The 13,917-nt window shown below is 39.5% G+C and overlaps 1 protein-coding gene across 6 annotated transcripts in view; it reads right to left on the reverse strand.

Annotated features, from left to right (window-relative positions):
- Positions 1 to 13,917, reverse strand: part of ZNF143 (zinc finger protein 143) — a 57,027-nt gene that overhangs the window by 42,501 nt on the left and 609 nt on the right. The gene's annotated exons all lie outside the window — the stretch shown is intronic.

Genomic DNA, 13,917 nt, shown 5'->3' on the forward strand with positions numbered 1-13,917 from the left:
CATATTAGCATAAGAGAAAAAAACACACTTATGAAATGTAGCAAATGTTATATCCAGAATATATAAAGAAATTCTACAACTCAACATCAAAAAACTAATAACCCAATTAAAAATTGGACAAAGGACTTGAATAGAAATTTCTCCAAAGAAGATAAACAAATGGCAAACAAACATATGAAAATATGCTCAATATAACTGTCAAGGAAATGCAAATCAAAACCATAATGAGATATCACCTCACACCTGTTAGAATGCCCACTATTGGGACTTCCCTGGCTGAGTGGTTAAGACTCTGCGCTTCTACTGGAGGGGGCCCAGGTTTGATCCCTAGTCGGGGAACTAAGATCCTGCAAGTTGCATGGCACGGCCAAATAAATAAATAAAAATATAACAAAAACAGTATGGAGATTCCTCAAAAAATTACAAATAGAATTACCATATGATCCAGCAATTCCACTTCTGGGTACAGATACAAAAGGATTAAAAACAGAATCTCAAAGAGAGATCTGAACACCTCTTCACTGCAGCATTATTCACAATAGCCAAGAGGTGGAAGCAACCTAAATGTCCATCAACGGATGAATGGATAAAGAAAATGCAATTTATATATACACAATGGCATATCAGTCTTAAAAAAAGAAGGAAATACTGTCATATGTTACAGCATGGATGAACCTTGAGGACATTATTCTAAGTGAAATAAGCCAGTCACAAAAAGACAAATACTGCATGATTCCACTTATATGAGCTATCTAAAGTAGTCAAACTCTTAGAATTAGAAAGTAGAATGGTAGTTACAAGTACTAGGGGAGTTGTTGTTTGATGAGTATAGTTTCAGTTTTGCAAAATGAAAAAGTTCTAGAGATCTATCACACAACAATGTCCATATAGTTAACACTACTGTACCCTACACTTAAAAATGGTTACGACGGTAAATTTTATGTTGTGGGCTTTTTTTTTTTTTTTTTTTTTTTGCGGTACGCGGGTCTCTCACTGTTGTGGCCTCTCTCGTTGCGTAGCACAGGCTCCAGACGCGCAGGCTCAGTGGCCATGGCTCACGGGCCTAGCTGCTCCACAGCATGTGGGATCTTCTCGGACTGGGACACGAACCCCTGTCCCCTGCATCGGCAGGCGGACTCTCAACCACTGCACCACCAGGGAAGCCCGGTTTTTAACCATAGTTTTTAGGAAAAGGTCTGAACACATATGGAAAAATATTAGGATCTGTTAAAAACCAAGTGGGAACATAAGCTTTTATTCAATTACTTATACAGGTACTCCTCCTTATAGTTGATAGATTTCATAATTTTAAAAGTGAAAAATATCCAAAATTATTGGCAGTTAGAAAAAAAAGTCTGAAAATTGATGGTTAAAATTAGTAACTAAATACTAGCTGACTTTATTCCTTAAAAAAAAGAATCAGTATTTCCTCAGTGGTATGAATCTACATCAGACCAATATTTTAAAATGTGAAGCCCTTAGATATTTCAAGTTTGGTCTGATTTGTTAGATACAATTATTACCACAAATTATTATGAAAATATAAATCTAATGGTCCAGGTATAAAGAACTCCAACTATAAGTAACCTTTATTGTGGTAAGAAATGATACAAAAAAAACCCTAGATTAACAAATCTTAGAGGTCTTTCTGCATGAAGGCACAGAAGCCAGGCCTTCAGAAACTGTCAAGCTCAGATCCTAACCTCAGGCTGGTTTCACCTCAACACTTAACAGAGAAGCTGTGCCAGTCTATTACCTGGTCTCAATTCCAAATTTTCGTCATAAATTTACTACTATACAAAGTGCTTCTCCATTTAAGCATGGTCATTTGTGCTGCATTTTATGACATCTTCTAACCTGGAATGAGCAAGTTCCTTAGTATAGCAACATAAAAATAGCAGGCTATCCTGTACCTCTGCAGTATGCTGATCCAGTAACACTGCTTTTTTTTTTTTTTTTTTTGGTGCGGTACGCGGGCCTCTCACTGTTGTGGCCTCTCCCGTCGCGGAGCACAGGCTCCCGGACGCGCAGGCTCAGCGGCCATGGCTCACGGGCCCAGCCGCTCCGCGGCACGTGGGATCTTCCCGGACCGGGGCACGAACCCGTGTGCCCTGCATCGGCAGGCGGACGCTCAACCACTGCGCCACCAGGGAAGCCCAGTAACACTGCTTTGATTAACATTTGTGGAAAACTGTCTTTAAATCCCTTCAATTTTATTTAAATACACCCAGGAAATAAGCATGTTCCACTGATGAAATGTAATTCAGTTAAGTACAGAATAGTTAGAATGTGCTGGTGAATGATGTAGAGTTTTCATAGGCTCTACAGAATGCTAAAGGGTAAAACTGAGGGATAGAGTTTATACTACCTATTTTAAAGAAGTAGAATATTCTATCAGACGGGTGAAATGTTGGAAATTGAAGGCTTTCAAACTTTTTGCCAAGTTCCAGGACCATTCAGAAATAGAATATTTGAAATTGACTGGCAGGTAGTTGACATGAGGCCTAGGAGACCTGAAACTAAAATACTTGTGAGAAAAAGAGGTGAGAAGAGACAAGAATTGAGAAATGGACATCTAGGTCTTGTCATCAGCAATGTCAATTTTGGTGATGGTTTGTTCTTAACTGAACCACTGATGTGAAAAAGAACCAAAAAAAATCTCTCTCATACCTCAACAGTGTAGCATTAAAAACAGGGCTTGATAAGGGCACACCTGCATAGCTCAGTCTGCTAAGCATGCCCTGGCTTGCTGTCACTGAGACTAGGGAGTTTGAGGAAGCATCAGGAGAAAGAGAAAGGTTCTGATATATTCAAACTCAACTTCTGACATTGCTCTGTTAAAAAAAAGCATAAAGTCATTTCAAAACTATGATGCTAGATTGTACTTTATTTCCCTCAAGATAAACATGTGTATGTTAATATTTTATTATCCAAATTGCTCATCTTGTCATAGGTAAGGGAAGCAAAGCATTGTGAGCAATTATGAAAATGAGAGAGGGCACTCCTGAAACACAACTCTATAACAAAATAGATCCTTTGTCCAAAAAAGTACATTGAATAGGACACTAAACATGGATAGTTAAAACATACACCTCTAGTCAGAAATAACTGTTTGTATAGGTCACATTTACAAAGCATTTTTCAGATCTAATAACTTATTTGATGGAATAGTCCTGAAGGGCCATAAAAGTTCTTGGGCTCTTCCAACCTCTTCTGAACCCCCAAAGCAGTCCAGCAAACTTACATGTCTTTATTTCTTCATGGTGACTATTTAAAATATTTTCCATTTACCTCTAACCTTCTTCCCCCACTCCCTCTCCTGCTATCCTCCCACCCCGTCTCCTTCACCACTTCATTTTCAGCAAATTAATCAGCTCCCAACTTCACGGAAAATATAGAAGTCATCAGAGGAATTCTCTGCCAACAAACCTCACTTCACTGCATTTCCACACATTTCTTCCTTCTCTCCTACAACATTACCTTCCTACAAGGTAAGACTAATCCTTCCAACCTGTGCTCTGCATTTCATCTGTCTTTCCTCCTTAGGGATCTCAGGGATCTCTTCTGTAAAAAACCCTCTCTCTCCCAGTTCCTTCCCATCAATAACTTAAAAAAACACAAAAACAGGGACTTCCCTGGTGGTCCAGTGGTTAAGACTCCACGCTCCTGATGCAAGGGGCCTGGGTTTGATCCCTGGTCAGGGAACTAGACCCCTCAAGTTGCAACTAAGAGCCCACGCGCCACAACTAAAACCCGCATGCTGCAATGAAGATCCCTCACATGGCAACTAAGACCCTGCGCAGCCAAATTTAAAAAATAAATATTTTTTTAAAACATCAAAAAAACAAAATCTCACCTCTGACTCAGCTACTAGTCTCTCTTTTCTCCTTATCACAGCTAGATTTCTCTAACAGTTGTTACTAAGACTATTTCCTGATTTCCCACTGCTATCCATCTGGTTTCTGTCCCTAAGTATTGACACTGCTTTGGCTGGTCACTAATCTCCACTTTAACATGAAGTTTGACGGCCATTTCTATGAATGAGAGATGAAAATATTCATCCACAAAAAGACTTAACAAGAATGTCCATAGCAACTTTATTCATAATAGTTCCAAATTGCAATGAACTCAAATGTCCATCAATAAAAGAACAGATTAAAAAGCTGTGATAGGGGTTTCCCTGGTGGTGCAGTGGTTGAGAATCTGCCTGCCAGTGCAGGGGACGTGGGTTTGAGCCCTGGTCCAGGAAGATCCCACATGCTGCGGAGCAACTAAGCCCGTGTGCCACAACTACTGAAACCTGTTCACCCTAGAGCCTTCGCGCTACAACTACTGGAGCCCACACACTCTAGGGTCCGCGTGCTGCAACTACTGAGCCCACCTGCTGCAACTAGTGAAGCCCGCACACCAAGAGCCGGTGCTCCGCAACAGGAGAAGCCACTGCAATGAGAAGCCCGCTCACCGCAATGAAGAGTAACCCCCGCTCGCCGCAACTAGAGAAAGCCCTCGCACAGCAACGAAGACCCAACGCAGCTAAAAAAAAATGTGATGGATATTTTTCTGTCTTATAGTGGGTTTGATATCACTGACCTTTATCTCCTTCTTAGAACATTCTCTTACCTTGGCTTCTACGACTTCCACACGCTCCTGGTTTTTTCCAACTTCCTAGCTAATCCTTTTCCATTTCTCCTATGGGTTCCTAAATATTGAGAAACTGCAAGTTTCCGTCCTAGTTTGTTTTTTCATTTTATGCACTTTTCCTCTTGGAATATCATATCCATTCCATTGGCTTCAAAGATCTCTGGAATTTCTAAGCTCTTTAAAATCTATCTAGTCCTTTCTCTTAAGGGCTCCTGATCTATATACCTAGCTGCTTACTGGCCTTGGTGACCTGCATGGTCCACAGTCACCTCCATCTCAAAATAGTTTGCCACAAAATTCTACTTTTGTATTTTCTCCCTCAATGATAAACGCAGTCACCTACCCAGTAGTCAAATCCCCCTTATTCTCCAACTGATTACTAAGAACTATCACTCTACCTCCTAAATATCTGTCAAATCCATTCACTTCTCTTATTAGGTTGTCTTAATTCAGGGTACCATCACCGCTTGGGTTACTACATTGGCTTCCTAAAATCCACTCCTACCCTCCTCCAATCTAATCTCCATAGCAGTCCAAGTGCTTTCAAATCCAATCAGAGCATTTCTCTGTCTCAAAACCTTCAAAACTTTCCCATTTCCCCATATAGTCCAAATATCATGATCTGGATTCTACTAACTTCTCCAATAAGACGGACAATCATCCTGGGTTGCCCAAGACTGAGAAGCTTCCCGGGTCATGGGACTCTCAGTTTTGTTTTGTTTTTGTTTGGGGGGGGGAGGACACTTTGTTTTAAAACTGGGATAGTCTTGGGCAAATCAAGACAAGTTGGTCACTATCTTCCAGTCTTGTTCTAGCATAACCTCACATTCTACACTCCAGCAATACTGTTTAAAATTCTAGTAGTTAATGATACTGGTATCATTTAATAATAATATTAATTAAAATGTTAATAATACTAATAAAAATGATTATAATGATAACTAACCCTTCCAAAATACTATATGCCAGGCATTACTACTAATTCATTTAATCCTTCTAGCAATCCTATGAATTAAGTACCAGTTTACCACAATTTTGCAGACCAAGAAAGTGAAGCTCACAAAGGTTAAATGATGTCCTTAACTTCACAACATAAGTAAGTGGCAAAGTCAACCTTCTAACCATTTGGCTCAACAACTTTTACATGAGCTGCTGGATTATTTGCCACTCCCAGAACAGCCCAAGGTGTCTCCTGCATCTGGGGTCTGAACACTGCTATTCATACCCTCTAGAATACTCTTCCTCCTCTCTTGGCTAAATTCTTCAGATTCCACCAGAAAGTTTTATCTGAACTCTCCAAATTGGGTCAGAATGCTTTAGATGTATTTCCCAAGATACTCTGTCCATACCCTTATAACAACACTTAGCACAGTATACTTTAGTTACCTGTTTTTCTCTAGACTGGAAGCAGTATATTTAAAGTAACCAGCTACTAAAACATATCTAAGGAGGATTCCCCTATAGATAGATTGGAAAGTATGGGTTATACCTAGGAAGGAATGCTTATGAGCGGTAGTATAACACTATACTTAAGAATAAGGACTCTGGAGCAAAACCACCTGCTTCAAAATCTCATTTTACCACATATTATCTATGTGACCTGGGCAAGTTACTTAACCATGCTGTGCCACAGTTTCCCTATCTGTAGAAGGAGGATACTTCACAGAGGTATTGTGAGGTATCTGTGTTAAATACAAAGCACTTGTAACAGCACATGGCATTATATATATGTTTGCTATTAATGCTCATCAGTAGTTTAAAGCTAAATGAGAAGAGACTATACGGCTCTATCTCTTGTCTTATTCCCTATTTTCTCCTACTACTGTAAAAGGGTATTGCCAGAGGAGAAAGAAGACAAAAAAAAAGTTTCAGAGATGTGTTATTCAAGAGGAACTTTCCTCTTGTTCATGCTTTTCCTTTTTTTTTTTTTTTTTTTTTTTTTTGCGGTATGCGGGCCTCTCACTGTTGTGGCCTCTCCCGTTGCGGAGCACAGGCTCCGGACGCGCAGGCCTAGCGGCCATGGCTCACGGGCTTAGTTGCTCCGCGGCATGTGGGATCTTCCCAGACCAGGGCACGAACCCGTGTCTCCTACATCGGCAGGCGGATTCTCAACCACTGAGCCACCAGGGAAGCCCCATGCTTTTCCTTTTGAAAATATCTTTACTGAGATGTAATTCACATATCATAAAATGTACCCATTTAAGGTGTACAATTCAATGACTTTAGTATATTAAGAGTTGTACAAACATCACCACAACCTGAATTCACAATATTTTTATCACCCCTCAAAAGAAAACCCTACCTCCCCCTTTCCAAAGCCCTAGGCAACCACTAATCTACTTCCTGTCTCTATAGATTTGCTTATTCTGGACACTTCATGTAAATAGAATCATAGTATGTGGTCTTTTGTGACTGCCTTCTTTCACTTATACATGTTTTCAAGGTTTCTCCACAAAAAAATAAAAACTAAAGAGAAAATTTCAATCCATAAAAATAATGAATCACTATGCTGTACACCTTAAAAGAATAATAATGTAAATCAACTATACTTCAATTTTAAAAAGGTAAAAAAAACCCAACAACTCCTTTTCCTTCTGAAAGTCTTTTTCCCCAAAAAAGGAAGACAAAAAAATAATTTCTAAAGGTGATTTTAGGGACTTCCCTGGTGGCGCAGTGGTTAAGAATCTGCCTGCCAACACAGGGGACACAGGTTCGAGCCCTGGTCCAGGAAGAACCCACATGCCACAGAGCAACTAGGTCCACATGCCACAACTACTGAGCCCTCGTGCCACAACTACTGAAGGTCACATGCCTAGAGCCCATGCTCCGAAACAAGAGAAGCTACCACAATGAGAAGCCCGCGTACCACAACGAAGAGTAGCTCCAGCTCACCACAACTAGAGAAAGCCTGCGCGCAACAGACCCAATGCAGCCAAAAATAAATAAATAAATTTATTTTAAAAATAAGATAAAATAAAGGTGATTTTAAGTAATTGACTTTTAAAAAAATTCTTAAATTTATTTATTTTTGGCCATGCTGCCACATGTGGGATCTCAGCTCCCTGACCAGGGATTGAACCCGTGCCCCCTGTAGTGGAAGCTCAGAGTCCTAGCCACTTCACCACCAGGGAATTCCCTGAATAACTGACTTTTAATAACAGACATTTATCTCCTAGTGTATTTTCCTTAAATATTATCTTCTCAACAATAAGCATGTCCACTTACAAAAAGCTCCCCAGTTGAATCTAACATGCACTCCTCATTTTAAAACACAGATCTATAATCCATCAATTAAAAACATTTACAGGGCTTCCCTGGTGGCGCAGTGGTTGAGAATCCGCCTGCCGATGCAGGGGACACGGGTTCGTGCCCTGGTCCGGGAAGATCCCACATGCAGCGGAGCAATTAAGCCCGTGAGCCATGGCCGCTAGGCCTGCGCGTCCGGAGCCTGTGCTCCGCAACGGGAGAGGCCACAGCAGTGAGAGGCCCGCATACCGCAAAAAAAAAACCAAACATTTACATACATTCCCAGGTCTCAAATCAAACTTCTCAAACTTCCCCATCCAAAAGTCTGCCAGTGATTCTTTTTCCTCTCAGCATTTCTGTTTGAAGGGACAAATGCCAGAGGAAAGGGAAGACACTATCCAATAGGTAGGTGCGGAGGTTTCCTAGGAATGTACCACGTTGTCATTCATTTTATATCAAAATACATCCTGTTTTCTGTCTGAATTAAACACAACACATTCCATATACAACATTAAAGTTTGCCAATTCATCTTTCTACTCTAATCAATTTGCCATATGGACTTGGCTATTTCCACCAAACCCAGACAACAGATTAAAATGATCAAAAGTCATCCTCGACTAAACCCTCATTCTTATATTCAAAACAGGGCAATTGTCAACTCCATGATTTTTTTTAAATGGAACCATATATATGGGAACTTGGTATGACAGAGAGCATTTCATCTTTTTAATTTTTTTTGGCCACACTGCCCAGCTTGTGGGATCTTAGTTCCTGGACCAGGGACTGAACCCAGGCCCTCAGCAGTAAGAGTGTGAAGTCTTACCCACTGGACCACCAGGGCATTCCTCTCAACTCCATTATTTTTATCCTTCAAAACCTTTCTTTTCCAACTCCTCACACATTAACTACTGCAATAACTTCTTTACTGCTTTCTTTACTCCAGTCTCTCATACTTCCAGTCCAATAACACTGCCAACTATCTTATTTTGTTTTGTACAACAGAATTTTCATTGCATACAATATTGTAAGAAAAATTTAAGTTAATAAGATTAATTCCCACTAGCTTAATAAATCATATCTTTTCATTTCCTGGTTTTCTTCTTTAACTCTTGCTATCCACACACATACATAACTTTTTACAGCATTACCTCCCAGAAATGGGACTAGGAGATGAGGGTGGATTGGGGTCGGGCCTTTTAATTTCTACTGTATACATTCCATAAGTTAAAAAAATATTTACCATGTATTATTTTCATGGTTTTAAAACTAGTTACTTTAAAAAAAAAGTTACTATAAACAGAAGCATTCATAAAGTAAGGAGCACCTAACTTTGCCTCAGGTATGCAAAGATGATAACATGTGAATATGGGCATAAGAAAGATAAGTAAACATTTCCTAGGGGTAGGAAGAGTAGAGAAGGCAGTCCAGACACAGGGAACAGCCTTTAATTGTCACTGGCTCTTCCACATGCCTCTGTTGCTCATTACCAAGATCTCAGTCCATTATCATCTGAATCCTACAGTATTTGCTGATATCTGGCCTGTAGCCCTCATCACTTTGAATTACCAATCATGTTTTAATTATTATAGACTTCATTTGTATGTTTTATAATTTGCCGGCCTGCTATGCATTTGAACCTGCTCTCAGCTCCAGGCAATTAACCTGCTGCTGAGCTTCCATTTCCTCTTTTGATAAAATGGGAGAACACTCACCTGATAGGGCTGTTGTTAAAGAATTATGTGAAATAAATGTACATAAAGCCCTTAGCACTCAAGATGTATTCAAAACATGCCAGTTTTCTTTCTACAGGTGAGGAAAGTGAGGTTTACAGAACCTTGTTTTTGGCTGAATGGCTTCTGATTCCATTCCTTTCTCCTCTTAGTCCTTTTACTCCCACATCCAATGTTCCCAATTAGACTATAAGGCTTCTAAGGTAGGTACTGTGTCCCAGGGGTCATTGGAATTTTGATACCTAAGATTATATGTTCAATAAACATCCAATGAGTTTAACATAACTCATGTTGCAGAGTACTTTTCAATGGTCCTCCATTGTTCACATCCAGCCATGCATGCTGACCTTCTAGTTCCTAGAATACTCCTAACTCTTCCTGCTTTTGCACATATTGTTCAGTGTCACCTCCTATCTAAAATATCCATTCTACCACCACCCTCTTATTCTCTATCACAGTACTCTTATCTTCTTCGTAGCACTTAACAGAATTTTTTTTTTTATGTGGGTCTTTTGCTGTACACGGGCCCCTCACTGTTGTGGCCTCTCCCGTTGTGGAGCACAGGCTCTGGACGTGCAGGCTCAGCAGCCATGGCTCACGGGCCCAGCTGCTCCGCGGCATGTGGGATCTTCCTGGACCGGGGCACGAACCGGCGTCCTCTGCATCGGCAGGCGGACTCTCGACCACTGTGCCACCAGGGAAGCCCATATGTGGGTCATTTTTAAAGTCTTTATTGAATTTGTTACAATACTGCTTCTGTTTTATGTTTTGGGTTTTTGGCGCAAGGTATGTGGGATCTTAGCTCCCCTACCAGGAATAGAACCCAAGCCCCCTGCATTGGAAGGAGAAGTCTTAACCACTGGACTGCCAGAGAAGTCCCACTTATCAGAATTTCTAAGTGAACTCTAAGTTCCATGATAGCAGGAATCGCCCTCTGTCCTGTTCACTTTTGAATTCCCAGTGCCTAAAAGAATGCCTGGCACATGCTACACAATTACTAAAGATCTGTTGAACAAATGAATACAATTAGTATGAGGACATGGCTAATTAATTGCCTAAAACAGGATTAAAGATTAGGTCTTCTTTTATTCCAATGCTCTTTTCATTGTGCCTCACTTCTTATATTACTGTATATTTTATGTATATAGCATGTATAAACTGCCATTAATTTAAATAATTCCAACTTCTTGTGACCATTATAACCATACTACATATATTTTCAAAACAAGGACAAATGCATTCATCATTATTTAACTTAAAGGTGTATATAAACAGAACAACATTCATGCTCTGCCATATTATATACAGTAGTCAAAATACTGTATCATTCAAGGAACTACAGACATCCTATATTTTTAAAAGTTAAAGAAGTTGGCACTTGGTAGGTTACTGAATAACTCAGTTGAGAGACTGGGCTTTTGAGCCAGTCATAGGTTCAAGTCCAAGCGTTGCTGTATAATAGTTGGTCAAGTTACTCTAAACTTCAGTTGACGAAACAGGGATAACTCAGTACTTGACCTAGGATTGCAGCGAAGATAAGTTTATGTATATATGAATACCACTCAACAAATCATTTAACTCAGTGTCTGAGTAAAGTGGGGTTTTTTGTTCTGTTTTGTTTATTTTGTCTTGCCTCATGGCTTGCAGGACCTTAGTTCCCAGACCAGGGACTGAACCCAGGCCACGGCAGTGAAAGCACCAAGCCCTAACCACTGGACCGCCAGGGAATTCCCGTAAAGTGGTATTTTAAGTACAAAAAATGTAGTTCGGAGTTAAATGCCTGTGTCTCCACATTAATGGACAAGTTATTTCCACAGGGTAGAGAGCTCCCACTGTGGCACAGTTTTAAAATGGGATTAGATTTATGGGAAAGTATGGAGAAAGCTGTATTATTGTTTTTGATATTTTATTTCTATGAGGAAGAGGGAGATTTCCAGTCTAAATCCATCTTTAAAACAAAATCACTTTGATTTTGACAGTACCGTTAAGTTTAAAACACTGTCTCAGGGACTACCCTGGTGGCACGGGGTTGGGAGTCCGCCTGCCAATGCAGGGGACACAGGTTCAAGCCCTGGTCTGGGAAGATCCCACATGCCGCGGAGCAACTAAGCCCGTGCACCGCAACTACTGAGCCTTCGCTCTAGAGCCCAAGAACCATAACTACTGAAGCCCACGCGCCTAGAGCCTGTGCTCTGCAACAAGAGAAGCCACCGAACTGAGAAGCCCATGCACCACAATGAAGAGTAGCCCCCACTTGCTGCAACTAGAGAAAGCCCGCGTGAAGCAACAAAGACCCAATGCAGCAAAAATAAATAATTAATTAAAAAACAAAAAACACTGTCTCACAAAAGCCATCCCTTAAAATGCAAATTAAGCGAAGAGCAATGACTCAAGCAACCCAACTCTAAAAAATCACTATGTCCTGAAATAAAGCCAGGAGCAAAAAGACTCAGAACTGGGTAAAACTTCAGATTAAAAACCAAAAACAAAAACTAGATAAAAACTTCAAAATTAAGTAATGATGAGAACATCAGGGCTCAGAAAGTTCTCCTCCAATGATCATAAACTGTACTTACATTATAAATATTTAATAACAGCTAAAGTAATAGTAGAGAAAAAATTCCCCAAAACAGCTAGGTCATCTTTCCATGAAGAATATGATGAATCCTTACTTCACAGCAATATCCCAACCTGCAGCAAAGGGCAATGGACATTTTGCAAATCATATATCTGATAAAGGACCTTTATATAAGAAACTCTTAGAACTCAATAATAGATAAACTATCCAATTTTAAAATGGGGGAAAGACCCAAATAGACATTTCCAAAAAGAAAATATACAAATGGCCAATAAGCACATGAAAAAATGCTCAGCACCATTATCCATTGGAAAATGCAAATCAAAATCACAAGAGATACCACTTCATACCCACTAGGATGGCTACCATCAAAAAGACTGATAATAACAAGTGTTGGCAAGGATCTAGAGAATGGGAGCTCTCATACACTGCTGGTAGGAATGTAAAATGGTACACCCACTTTGGAAAAGTTTGACAGTTCCTCAAAAGATTGAACACAGAGTTACCATATGACCAAACGACCAAGAAATTCTACTCCTAGGTATACATATACACACAAGAGAAATAAAAACAAATGTCCATACAAAAACTTGTTCCACAACTGTTCATGGCAGCATTATGCATCATAGACAAAAAGTGGAAGCAACCTAAATGTCCATCAACAGATGAATGGATAAATAAAAGGTGTTACGTCCACACAGTGAAATATTTGGCAATAAAAAGAAATGAAGTACTCATATATGCTGTAACATGCATGAACCTTGCAAATATCATGCTAAATGAAAGAAGCCAGTCACAGACGTCCACATACTGTGTGATTCCATTTTTATGAAATGTTGGGAATAGACAAATCTGTAGATTAGTGGTTGGGGAAGGAGGAGTGTTATGGGGAAATGGGGAGTAACTTAAGTGGGTACAGTTTCTTGGGGGATGATGAACCTGTTCTAAAATTTTGGAGATGGTGGCACAACTCTGAATACATTAAACCTACCTAATTATTATACTTTAAATGGGTGAATTGTAAAGGTATATAAATTATATCAATAAAGCCATTATTTTTAAAAAATAAAAGACAGCTATGGAAAAACTAGGCACCAAGTATTTGTACACTAAATAATTTCCAAAGTAATCAAAATACACCTGGATAAATTAGTTACCTGTCTTACCTGAGCTTTTGTATGAGCTCATTACCTATTCTCTTACTAAACACTTAACAATGAACTGAAACTAAGCACTTAGCAATAGAATATATTAAATATTGCACAGATTTTTGTCACCTACAGCAAAACACAACTATCTTCTAGTAAGGTTCAGGACAAAGCCGACCACAACCTCGAATCTACAATTTTTCACATCCCCACTAGATTATACCAGCTGATTAGACATTTCCAAAGGCTTAAACTGATCTTAAACAAATAATCAGTTTAGCAATTGTATTCTTATCTACTTTTTACTTAACTTCCTTCCTTAATGCGTAAACTTAAATGTTAAAAAAAGGAAAAGGGCAGATAATAAAAATTTATTTACGTTCCACAATAAAATGTTACAAAGCAACCAAAGCATTCGTATACTCTTTGGCAAAAACCGAGAAAAAAGGAGGATAAAAATGACAATTTCTAATATTCGCTGTTAGGCCTCAATGACCATAAAAAAAAATTTTTTTTTTAAGTGAGGGAAACAAGAATTCTGTGCACGACCAGAGTGGGAGGAAATTCTGGGTG

The sequence above is a fragment of the Kogia breviceps genome, chromosome 7 (assembly GCF_026419965.1).
Source record: "Kogia breviceps isolate mKogBre1 chromosome 7, mKogBre1 haplotype 1, whole genome shotgun sequence".
NCBI lineage: Eukaryota > Metazoa > Chordata > Mammalia > Artiodactyla > Physeteridae > Kogia > Kogia breviceps.